This window comes from Lactuca saligna, chromosome 6 (assembly GCF_052625555.1).
Source record: "Lactuca saligna cultivar CGN05327 chromosome 6, ASM5262555v1, whole genome shotgun sequence".
NCBI lineage: Eukaryota > Viridiplantae > Streptophyta > Magnoliopsida > Asterales > Asteraceae > Lactuca > Lactuca saligna.
The window spans coordinates 99,986,653-99,994,611 of NC_136422.1; the positions used below are offsets into that span (position 1 = coordinate 99,986,653).

Below are 7,959 nucleotides of genomic sequence, written 5' to 3' on the forward strand. Positions count from 1 at the left end.
TAGAGATATCCCTCAAAATATTCCACACGACAGCACATATACAATGCATACACAGACTGGACTTTAGCTTATAGTCGGTTCGTCGCTAGACCTTAAGCATACAGCTTGTCCGTCGTATATAGTCTTGAATACGTGGCCACTCCACTCTCTACTCGCCTTTAGCATAATGTAAGTCCACCCGAGTCTATTGGCTTTCAGCTCAAGGCAGGGCCGTTCTAAACTCTCTTTCTCTCTCTCTCTCTCTCTCTCTATATATATATATATATATATATATATATATATATATATATATATATATATATATATAAAACACACTAGTGGTGGACCCGCACGTTGCAGCGGCGGATAATAGTTTCTTTCGGCAGATAGTATCAAATTGGCGGTAGACTTTTGGTTTATCAGTTCTTTTGGTTTTTGTCTGGTTCGGGTCGGTTCTTCTTTGAGTACTGAACACATCTAATATATAATCTGAGTTCTAGTTGAATAAAACCGGAACCGGTTAGTTATATTCGGTTTTGTTCTAGGTTTCTCATTCCTTTTATTTGTTTTCGGTTATATCAGTTTTGATCCGTTTTTTGAACTGATTACATGTGTAGTACAAAGAACATGTAATGGATTGATAAATATTAATTTTTATGAATATATATATATATATATATATATATATATATATATATATATATATATATATATATATATATATATATATATATATATATATATATATCCAACATTGTTGTTTTGACTTAAGACTTAGTTATTCATACGTTTCTAATGTTTACCAGTCAATATATTAAAGTGAAAATTTCATACTTGACGTCATACTATTATCAACAATTTTAGATATAATTAATAAATAAAAATCTTGAACATTTTCGGATATATCGCAATAAATTGTTAAAAGTGGCCTCCATAAATGTTAATAAAGTTGTTCTTTTCGAAAACAAAATTTAATTTAAATGAAAAAATCAGTTTACCACATCTAGTTAATTTAAATTGTTAAAAGTAGCCTCCATAAATGTTAACCAGGTGGGGAACCCCCGCGTTGCGGGGGTCGGATGCGATAGGTTTTTCAGCAAAATTGAAATATGAACAAAATAACTTTACATTTTAAGAATGACTTTTAAAAAAAATTAAATTCCTATTTTTTACATATTCATTTTCACTATAGGATGTAAAAACTTTTTTTTTTTATATATATATTTGTTTAAAAAAACAAAAATTGCACCTTAAGGAAGTGAACTTTCCATTATTGGTGGACTTTGTGTAGATGATGTCTTAAAACTGCTATTTAATACGCCTTTTAACACCTGATACAAATAACCCAAAAAAAGCGACATAAGAATAAATATGGTGCCATAATTTACATAAAAGTAAACATTTCATTAAAATCTCCCCAAATCTCATAGCTACTCGTTTTACTCAAATGCCCCCAAATCTCATTGCTACACGTTTTACTCAATTTTATTTTGGTTCCAAAAATAGTTTGGAAGGAATTGGAATTTGTAGGGTTTGGTTTGGCATATGAAGGAATTGGAATATTTTCATGCATTTGGTTGGCAAGCGAAAACAGGTGTTCGGTGAAAAGGGCATTTGAGTAAATCTAATGTTTAAATTCAAAGGCCAAAGGATTTTTTTGGATTCCAATGTAATTTAATTCCATACGTAAGATTGGAGTGGAATTGAATGCATGGAATCTTAGTCTTCTCTATGCCATATTTCTTCAAAACACTTAAAAATCCTTGGATACTTCTTCATTCTATGCAAGCTAACAAAAAAAAAGGAATTATTTTTACTTATTATTCTTCACACTTTTAGGTTAACGGATCAATAAATCAAAAGTGAATCCTGAGGTTATGTACCAAGCTGGTATTTTTTTGCTGTCACTTTCTAGAGCTTGCTAGCTGGCCAAGACCAGAGGAACTTCATTTCCAAAAGCAATACCTATTATATGTGTTTTGGACTTCCTCCCTGCAAAAGATTAAGTTACATATATAGGGCAAAAGGATCCTTACTCCCATGTGGTTTTAGTTTTGACCTGCTTTTCCAACACAAAATATCCCAATCTTCTGAAAACTCAAAAATGGGAAAAAATGAAGTGAAAATGGTAATTCTGTCCAAATCCTAGAAAAACTAAAAAACTCAAAAATGGTCAACTAAGGTGGTCAAGCTGTACCTAAATAACAAAAAATAACAATTATAAAAAATAAAAATATTTTCATTTATTTATGTCATACTTTCATTCCTTTGAAAAATCTACTATAGCAATTGTATCAATTTTTACTTCTGTAAATAGGTAGATTCGTTATTTGTCTACAAATATGATGATATCATCAAGTATGTTGCTATTTCTTACCCTCCTAATAAACCAAAATACGTTACTTGAAAGTATTATGTTATTTGAGACTGAAACTTTGTCAAATGTCTATAATCATATGTTGTGATTTTTTACTGGAACTTCATCAAATCACCACAATACCCTAGGTCATATTTTGTGATTTTAAACTAAACCTGTGTCAAGGTACTAAAATGCGCCTTGGTCATATTTTGTAGTGAAACTTCCAAAAAAACAAAGAAAAAATGTTTCATACCTTCTTCCCATTCTCGTTTCAGGGCATATTTTTAACAAATAAAACATATCCAGCTCAATAACGATTGTCAACAAACCTGAAAAAAAAAAATTGAAACAATATTTAGTACCTTCAAAAGAATCCAAATTGTAAACAACCAATGTGGTGGAAAACAAAACCCAAAAGGGAGAAATCATTTCTCTGTGGCTATCTATTCTAAATTAAGCATACAAAAGAAGTCCTCAAACAATTCATTTGAGAAGGATAAAGTGCTTTTTCCAATCAGGAAGCAAGGTTTGTGTTATTTATGTCCAATAATGTTGGTTTAGTTCATCAAATCACCACAATACCCCGGTCATATTTTGTGATTTTAGACTATAACTATGTCAAAGTAGTAAAATGCCCTTACTTATATTTTCTTATTTCAAACTAAAACTTTGCCGAATTACTACAATGGCCTAGTCATATTTTGTAGTGAAACGTCAAAAAAAAAAAAAAAAAAAAAAAAAAAAAAAAAAAGAAAAATGTTTCATACCTTCTTATCATTCTCGGTTGAGGGCATATTTTTAACAAATAAAATATATCCAACTCAATAACGAACCACAATAGCAACAAACCTGGAAATAAAAGTTGAAACAATAATCCAAATTGTAAACAAGCAACGTGCAGAAAAACAAAACCCAAAAGGGAGAAACAATTACTTCCATTTATTTGTCACTTTTATATCTTCTTATAAAATCATTGAAGAAGTACATTGTCTAAATAAGGAAAAAAATTGAGTAGATTATGCAATTTTTTTAGAATATAAAGAACATTGTTAACTGGTTTTTATGCTAGTGATTGAAGCAATGTTGCTTTTCTTATGATTTCAAAAGTAACAGGGGCATCTCTGGAATTTTGATAATAAAAAGGAATTCATAGAATTACTTTTGGCAGTTCAAATCTGTATAGTTTGTTTGTTATTTTTTTGAGGTATTAATTTATTTTTCTGCAACTGCTCAATATTGAAGAGGTTTAATAGCATCGTTTAAATACCAATAAAACCGATTTGGGTTTTTGTTGTGGTCGGTATGGTGTCACCTATCCTTGCATCTGATACTAACTTATTGAACCTGATATGTATTATGTATTGAAAGTTAATTAAGCATTTTCCGTATCAAAGATTATGTACTAACATCATAAAAGCTCAATATCTTGCCTGAAATATAAAATGCCTACCAAAAAGGTTAAAAAGGGACACAAAATAGCAACAATTGTGATGAAACAAATGATGTAAAACCTGTAGAACCAAGTTCCTATCCAAGTTTTTTACACTTTATGGGGTTTTGATCAAGTGTTTCTTCAACTTGGGACTCATATTCTTCTACTTGACCTATAATAAGCAAGAACCACAACTGAAAATAAATAAAATAACCAAAGTAAATGCAAAGAAAAAGAACATTATACTTGTATAAAAATATGGTTTATGAATGTGTAAAATCCCCAGCCGATCATCTGATGTAGGAGGAGAAGTTGAGGTTAGTAGCCATACAAATGGGTTTGCATTTTTATCTATTGAGTATAAAGGAGATGCAGTGGCCAAAGTTTACTCAGCTGCCCCGAAATTATGGTGTCATTTGTTGCAGGTATAAAGGAAGAGTTAGGATTTAGGAACCTCTTGTTCTCCCTGAGAAGAAAAAAAAATCAAAAGAAAATAAAGATGAAGAGTAAATTGATAAAATATAAAGCAATCATCCCATATTTCTAAAGTAACAATCGACGATAACGACAGAAGCAAAACCGAATACCTACTATCTCATGTCGATTTCTTTTAGTTTAGTAATCTTGTTAAACACCGATCGAGGGTAAGTAAACAGTGTTTGATGATTAAAAGAAGGAGATGAATGAAACCAAGAAAAAATCACTTATGGGGAACATATTTCTATACCTAATCCTAAAGTTAGTGAAGCAAAGTTTCTTTGAATCGCCATCACCATATCCTTCGTTATGTTTGAATCGCCCCCGAGCGGTGGAGCCACCTGACCCTCCGCCTTGCTTACCTACAATTTACAGAAAACAATAAAGAAGACACGGATAAACGAAGAGAATAATAGAAAATCGAAAACTAACCTTGATAAAATTGAAGCAATTGAGGTGTGATTTCAAGAGATCATATGCCAACAATCGGTTTAGGACGTTATAGAAGAAACATAATACGCGAAATCGAGGTTTGTGCATGCTATATGAAAGCGATAAATGTGTTAGGTGTAGTTGTCGCTGCTACCGCTGACGAACTCCATCTACCGTCGCCGCTGCTTCAACCATCGCAGGTAACAATCGTCGCCCTCCCCTCGTTGACTTCCCAGTGATTGATCAGCCAAAACCAAGAGACCTATCAGTGGGTGACGGTGGAGGTCAGAATGGAAGCAGGGAATACACACCTGTGCCACCAAATCCATGGCAGCCATTGAAGGTACCGTAGTAGAAGGGGCAAAATCGATCGGTGGGGTGGGGGTGGTTTTAGGGCTTCTAGACGATTTTGATGGGAGAATAAAAGGTTGGATAAGAACAATGAAACTGAAGGACCGATATTTCCTAAGAAGTGCTCCCCTTTAATGTATATATATATATATATATATATATATATATATATATATATATATATATATATATATATAAAAGAATATGTTGCCGGGTTTAATAAAAATTCAGAGTTATCCAAAATATTTACTTAATGTTGCTAAATATAAAAATTCACAAACTCCTAATGTCAAAAATAGAGGCAGTCGAATTACATACCAAACAACAATAATAAATTTACGAAATTTACCTACTTTACAAATTAAAGGTAAAAGCAGCAAACAATAGTAAATATTAATTTAAAACTTTTATTATTTAAACAGCAGAACATTTTAAAAAATAATGGGCATTAAAAAAGGTAAAAGCAGGAAACCATTGAAATATTTACAAACAATACACATGTAAATTATGAACCCTCCTAGTTTGTCTTTGAGTAGTAATACCAAGCCAAGGTCAAAACAAAATACCCATTTTCTGTGTAATATTTTTCTGTACCAACACAGCTAACAAAAGAAAAAAAAAAAACGATTATTCAACATCACTAAAAAGAGATCAGTGTTAACTGCAACTAATAGTAACAAACTTTCATGGATTTTTTTATCATTAACATTCTTCTTGAATTATTCTTAATAGCACATGGTACCGTAAAAAACCATCCAATTAGAAAAATTGCATAAAAATACAAAACAACATTCGCTATTACATAAAAAAAAACAGTGAAAACACGATATTATTAATAGGTAAATCTTACAAAGGACAGAACCTTACTAAAAGTTTGTAAAACTAAGTGCTATAAAAAACTAATTAAACACACTAATGAAACTTTACCTGAATCAAAACATCATCAATTCCGCAGAAATTGCACAAACACCTTTATTAATATTTCAGTAATGGAAACAATGAAAGAGGAGTTGGGCAGGGAGGTAACACCGACCGAAAAAGACCGGAGATGGGAAGCAATTCCCTAGCTCACGAACTATGCCTCTTCAATATGATTCGCTCAAAAGTGTAATCTCACACCCAAAATAGGTTATAGCCAATCAAGGCCATGTATTCCACCCCATAAAATACAAGCATAAATAAAACTCAAACCTATGAGAACTCAAATACAAAAATATATGTATACGTGAACATGTTGATTTTAAAAGCCAAAAAAAGAAAATTCAAACCTATTAGAACTCGAAGACCTGTACAAAACACCGATGAGTAAAAAAAAAACATGTTAGAACTCGAACATCTTGAAACACAAATGAATAGATAAATAATTGGATTAAACCAGTTAGAAGTTAAAAACACCAAATATCATTTCCATATTTTTTTATGTGTTGATATTTAAAGCCAAGCCATAGAGAAGTTGCGATTTGTAGACCTGGAGAGAACCAAATGGTAGAGGAGGAGTATTTCGCTTCCCTAAGTGTTGATTACTTATTCATATTTATACTGTAGGTCATTACCATAGTTCCCATGTAGATCTGCCTACAAAAAAAATCTGTTTTCAAATACATGAAATAAAAAACCCCCAAAATAGGGTGTCGAATATGAGGGATTTGTGGAGGTAAATCGCTGTTGTTGTGGTTTTGGTTTCATGATCAAGGGAGACAGAGAGAGATGGTGATATTTGTTGAATGATGATATGATCTGGTAGGTATCTAGGGTGTTCTTCAAATACGACAGCAGAGTTTACGTTTGTGAATGATGGTTCAGAATGGTTGAAGGCAAACGAAGAGGATGGTGTGTGTATCTTACAGTTTGAGAGACGATGGTGGGGGACCGATGGAGAAGACGATTCTTGTAATTTCTCTCTTGAATGGAAGAATAAAAGGATGAGATTGGAGAAAAGTAGGTCTGAACCATCAAATGCTAAGGAGAATGGGGAGCTTTTCATTGATTCAAATTTTGAAATGGATTACGATGTGAGACTGTGTTTGCAGGGAAAAGCAGGTCTGAACCATTAAAGGAAAGACGGTTGATTGTATTATCCGATCAATGGCTTGTAGTCATGGACAAAAACAATGTCTCAATCCATGTCATTGTACTGGCCTTCAAAGAGTGTTCTATAGTCAAGCATTTATATGTTGTACCTTTTTCATAATATTTTGTACCTATTACTTTTAAGATGTTGTGTTTAATAAGTTGTACATCAAGCTTCTAATGTTGTATTTAAGACTTATATATATATATATATATATATATATATATATATATATATATATATATATATATATATATATATAGGGAAAAGAGAATATACATTACATCCCCACTTAAGCTTAGGTACTAAACCTCTTGAAAATAAATTGTTTTACTATATAAAGATTACGGTTAATGGATTCATGATTAATATTTCAAGATGTAAATTCAAGATCGACACATTAAGGTTTAGGGTTTAGGGTTTAGGGTTTAGGTCTAGGCTTTAGGGTTTAGGGTTTAGGATTTAGGGTTTAGGTTTAGGTTTAGGTTTAGGTTTAGGTTTAGGGTTTTGGTTTAGGGTTTAGGGGTTAGGGTTTAGGGTTTAGATTTTAGGTTTATGTTTAGGGTTTAAGGTTTAAATTTAGGGTTTAGGGTTTAGGTTTAGGTTTTAGTAATGTTCACTTGGGTGAAGTAATAAACGATAATTGAAGAATGAAAATAGAGATGATAAAACGATAATGAAAGAAAGAAATATTATGGAGGATGATATATTTACCAAGTAAAACCAAACCGTGTATATTTAGCATGACAAAAATGACATATTTTAGAGGTTTACTACCTAAGCTTAGGTGAGGCTCTAATGTATATTCCCTATCCCCATATATATATATATATATATATATATATATATATATATATA

The 7,959-nt window shown here is 31.7% G+C and overlaps 1 long non-coding RNA gene across 15 annotated transcripts; it reads right to left on the minus strand.

Annotated features, from left to right (window-relative positions):
- Positions 1–1,041: 1,041 nt before the first annotated feature.
- LOC145000792 (uncharacterized) lies at positions 1,042–7,142 on the minus strand. 15 transcript variants are annotated; one of them, XR_013661368.1, is made up of 9 exons: positions 5,958–7,142; positions 4,680–4,941; positions 4,498–4,609; positions 4,160–4,236; positions 4,017–4,064; positions 3,106–3,942; positions 1,863–2,667; positions 1,666–1,768; positions 1,043–1,310 (listed from the first exon to the last, which is right to left on the minus strand). It is a non-coding gene; the product is annotated as an uncharacterized LOC145000792 (long non-coding RNA). The 15 variants fall into 15 exon arrangements; XR_013661361.1 differs by having other exon boundaries at positions 1,047–1,310; positions 3,106–3,187; positions 3,606–3,682; positions 3,789–4,236; XR_013661365.1 differs by having other exon boundaries at positions 1,048–1,310; positions 3,106–3,187; positions 3,850–3,942; positions 4,017–4,236.
- Between the last annotated feature and the right edge of the window lie 817 nt (positions 7,143–7,959).